This window comes from Lepeophtheirus salmonis, chromosome 7 (assembly GCF_016086655.4).
Source record: "Lepeophtheirus salmonis chromosome 7, UVic_Lsal_1.4, whole genome shotgun sequence".
NCBI lineage: Eukaryota > Metazoa > Arthropoda > Copepoda > Siphonostomatoida > Caligidae > Lepeophtheirus > Lepeophtheirus salmonis.
Genome location: NC_052137.2, coordinates 33,277,433 through 33,282,825, shown reverse-complemented (window position 1 = coordinate 33,282,825; position 5,393 = coordinate 33,277,433).

Genomic DNA, 5,393 nt, shown 5'->3' with positions numbered 1-5,393 from the left:
AACTAAAGAAATATATATGACACAAAGCAAAATAAATCATTATAAAGGAAAATTAAGTATGATTTAAAAAAAAAATTATCAATATAAAAAAACCCTCTAAACAAACACTTTACCAATGTTATTCTTTTTAATAAATAAAAATAATCGTAGATTCTCATATTCTAACATTTCAACCAAAGGAAAATATGTCATGAAATTTAGATATCTTGTAGGAAAGAAAAATATATATATAAAAATACTATATAAAAAATAAAATTCAGCTCTATTATTTTTCTCCTCAACTATTTTTCTTTATAACTCATATTAAAAATATTTTTGCCCATATAAAACAAAAATATATTTTATAGTTAATGTAATCATCTTTAAAAAATTGTAGAACATAAAAAACCGTATCTTAAGCCATTTTCATGATAGTTGAAGAAGAAGTCACTTTTTTGAAAAAAAATGGTAATTTTCAAAACTTTGAAGCCGTTGAGCTACCTTTAAATATTTTTCAATTTCACTGAAACTTTGTCGATTGTATTTTTTTATCAATAGGAATGGATTATGATCCAAGGACTCAAACATTTCAACAAAAATGAAAAATAAGAAACACCTTATTGTGTATTAAGTGATTCAATGGAATTGAAATTTTAAACAAATATATATATATATATATACTAACACAACTTATCTTTGGAAATGTCAATATTTAGACTAAATATAAAATACAAGATCGTTTAAGTAAATCCGGACCACCTTTAACGGTATCCTAGTAGAAGCAAGTAGAGGTTTGAAATACAATTGTATACCTATGGAAATAAAATTAGGAGAGCTAAAGGCATCTTTTCAGCATCGCTATAGCAGGGTAAGTAGTTTAATTATAGTTCAAAACATCATTCATATAATTAAGGCCCAATTCCTTCGTATCTCCTAAGATAACTGAATTTTGACTTCCTTGTTTCCTTGAATGGACCCCCTTGCTCCCATTGTCTGCTAATATATCTTATGGATCTTCGTTTTAGGTACCAAGTTTTACCATGGAAATTGATTTGTGCTGTACATTAAGTTTCCCATACAGGCTATTTATAATTATTTTTCCAGAGAAAATTGACCTTAAAGGCGCTCTTATACCAAGAGAATGATGTGAGCTTATAATGTTTTAATATAAATTCCAAATAAGTAAAGTAAATAGTGATGAACGAGATATCCAATTTAATAATAATAATTAAAAAAAAAAAAAAATTACCAATCCACTTTAGAAATATAATAAATTCGTCAATTGTCGATATTTCAATTATTTTTTTATTATCATCGGAGACATATGCACATTACAGCTTGTACATAGTAGACATATGAACATTACAGCTTGAGCATAGTATACAACTTCTTCATGAGACAATCTTCTCCGATGGTGATGCATGTATGAAGTGAGTATCTTTCCATAAATGAATCTAAAACTAAAGAGCAAATAAAAGCTTTACTCCAAACAAGTTGGAAAGAAGGAACACAAATTCATGCATAATTTATATATTTTAATTTATAATGGAATATATATATATATATATGTTGCAGTTAAGGTAAGAAATCTATTAATATGCAAACTAACTAGTTAATGAGCATAATAAACGAACAAGACCGTTAATGTGCATAATAAATGAAAAAGATAGTTAAGGTGCCAAATCATTGAAATAATAAATTCCCCATTATCTTCCGAGACTCTTTCCAAAGACAATAATTGATGCTCGGCTCATGAGATATGCATCATGTCCACAGGGCTAATTAAGAGTAAGCACCCTTCGTCAATTCATGTATTACAATCAGAGATGCAATCCACCGTAACCCCTGTTGAATATGACCAACAAACGGGTTCTAACAGCCACCTCATGTAATATAATTAGAAACGGCATCTGTTATTGCCAAAGTTCATATCCCGTATCATGTCTTGCATGCCAACGGGACTAACAAACGGTTTGTAACCCACCAACAACTTATGTAATATCATCACAGACGCCATCCACTATAAAAACCAGTTGATATCACGACCAACGAGTTGTGTTGCGTGTCAATGTGACTAACAAACGGGTTCTAACCCACTGCCAATTCATATAATATAATTAGAAATTGCATCCATTATAGATAAAGTTGATATCCTGACCCCATGTTGTGTTGCGTTCCATTACGACTAACACACAAGCTATAACCCACTGCCAAATAAGTTAATAGCATCAGCGACATCATCCCCTATAGACCCAGTTGATATCCCAGCCCACGGGTTGTATTGCGTGCCAATGTGACTAACTGATGGGTTCTAACCCACCACCAACTCATGTAATATAATCAGAAATTGCATCCACCATAGGTGCAGTCCATATCCTAGCCACAGGTTATTTTGCGTGACTAAACGGATTCCACTATAGACCCAGTAGATATCAAAATCCACAAGTTGTTTTGCGTGCAAATAAGACTAACAACCAGATTGTAACCCATCCTTAACTCATGTAATATCACCATAAACAGTATCCACTATAGCCGCAGTTCATATCCCGGCCCACGGGTTGTTTTGCGTGCCAGCAAGACTAATAAACGAGTTAAACCCCACTGCACAGTCCAAATATGTGTATAACTGAAAGCCTAAGTGACTACACATTTTTAAAGAATAAATATCGGTATACCTAAATTTGGAATATCGTGTAGTTTAACTTTTTACTCTATTTGATCATTATCAACGTACAATTATCAAATACAAGTACGGCTAGCGTTTTCCACACATATGTGACGTGATTAAAATGAAATGCTTTCTTCTGTCAAATTATATAAGTTGTGAGCCACACACATTTATAATGCAGTACCTACATCATATATAACTATGAAATCATAATTCCACTTTGCCTCTTCTTTATTACCCTCTGACTTGTTCATTTTTTGGTGGATGCAATCTGCCCTTTTGCCCGATTGGGCCCACCTTGTGCGTGATTCGGTTAGTTAGGCTAAATTTGCTGTTGATTTCTACCCATTCAGTCACGAAACCTCGACACGCTTCTTCCTATTAATTCATCAAAATGAAGGAAGCTGATAACTACCTGTGCGGAGAGACATTTCCTTCATCGTCCTTTCGATTGATCTTTCGTACGAAACATTTGAATGTATGCTCTCTCATTCCTAGGAGTTCATATTTCCCGTTTGGATATTCAATCCACAGGGCTTCAGATTCGTCAACTTCATGTTCAGAGGATCTCGCCTCCTTTTACACCACTCGACGGATCTTATTTACTTAATTGAAAAGATCGTTCATTGTACTCATCCCCTTTACATCAAGGATTGGCAAAGTGACTTCTAACCTCCTTAATCAATACCTTTATTTTCAAGAATATATAAATTCCTGGATTTCTTCTTCGGAATCACCATTTTTCTGTACTTCTAGAAGAACTAAGGAGCTCCTAAAAAAGACAGAATAATCAATTGAAAGACTTAGTAAGGAACAGAGAGAGTTCTCATCTTTCATCCACAACTCCTTTATTGAAATTGTTGAGCCTGTTCCTCTTAAGTCAGCTCTGCTTCGTCTCCAACTCTGATAAACCTGTTTCTGTGATACAAATCCTTCCCGTCCCTTCATATATATAACGCATATATCACTTAACTCAATTGTTTTGATATCCTTTCCATTATATAGTGGATGTTGTGATGCACAGTCTACTTGGATAATTATATATCCTGAACGCTTCAAGTTCACCCCTGATAATTAAACTACTTGTTAGTCTCTTTTATCATTGAAAAACAAGTGGAAGACGATTGTAGACTCTTTAGATAATGTATCTCCTTTCTTGATATTATTTTCTACCAGCCACATTCTATTCTGCTATTTTATAATATCGTTACAGCAAATGTTAAAACTATTGTGTCTAAAAATAGTTTCAAACGACTACTTAACTTTTGTTGATTTTTATTAGAATTTTGGAATGCCATTGCAATTTCCAAACTTAAAATAATGTTCGAATATTACTTAAGCGAAAATCTAGGATATCCACTCAAATAATTTTTTTTATCTCCAAAAATATAACTAATATTAGGACAATGATGGTTAATTTTATAAATAACATATTAAAAAATACGATAAATTTTTATTTTCAAATGAAATAGAACATTAACTTCGAGAGTTACATATAGCAAGATTTTTTTACAATTACAACGATTTTGGTGGCATTTTCCAGAGCAATTGCATTTGAAACCCCTCGCCCTAAGCTTATTGATTCCATTCGAGCAACTTTTCTCAATGCTACTTCCTTTTCAAGAGGTACCAAATTACAGGAATCAAACTTGTCCTCGCAGGTAGTAAATTGATTTCCTGTATAGCGAGTTTTAAGTACACAGTATTTTGTGCCTAATTTTTAGTTACCATTGACGTCTTCCTCCATTGCAACCACTTTAATATTACTAAATTCGGCTTTACCGCGGTCAACTAAATCAATTGGTACCATGACTGAGTCACAAACAACTACAGGGTTGAAGCGTTTGTTCGAAGATTCTTTCATTTTCTCTGAAAAAAGCTCCATGCTTCTTTTTGCTCCATTCCTCTGAGACAGTATACAATATTTTCGATCGCAAAGATGAGATATAATTTCACCATTTTCGTCCACATTTGAACATAGGACAGATAAATGACAAGGTTTCAAGCACATTTGACAGTGTGCAGTTTCTATAAGGCTTCTCCTGAGAGGATAATCCATCTTTTGTGTGAATGTACGAAAATACAAGGAACAATTCAGTGTACCGTTATTACTCTAATTAGGTAATAGATACATATAATATAGAAAGCCATCATGAATAATGTAATATCATGTTCGGAGGCTTTTTAAAAACTTTTTGAATGTTTTTTTTTTTAAATGAAAGTATTCGAAATGTAATGGGTAGAGGATTTAACCCTAGTAGAATTATATTCTTGGCACTGTATTGTTTGGTTTAAATTTCATTATTGTGAATAATGAGCTCATTTAGAGTAATTAAAAAAAACTATAACTAAATCTTACATTTTCCTCATTTAAAAAAAATGTTAATAACCCCTAGCGACTCGTTTCTCCCTCATAACTTAGCTTACTGCTGACAATTCTACAAAATTGCCTCTGAACATTTTTGAGTGTGATAATTGCTTAAATATCAGACGGATTCTACAACTGTGATGCCTATAGATAGAAACAACATATACAGGTGTGTGCGTCTAAAACTGAACACGCCTTTAAATATTATGCTACGCACATATTCGTGATTTTAATGAGTTGAAAACGGTTTATACTTCGAGGCAAGGGTCTTGACTAGTTATAAACAAAACTCCAGCAAAATCTAAATAGCAACAGGGACACAACAGCTGATAATATGAAGAGACGTCGAGTCGCAATTTTGGAACTTTCTGCGCGGAG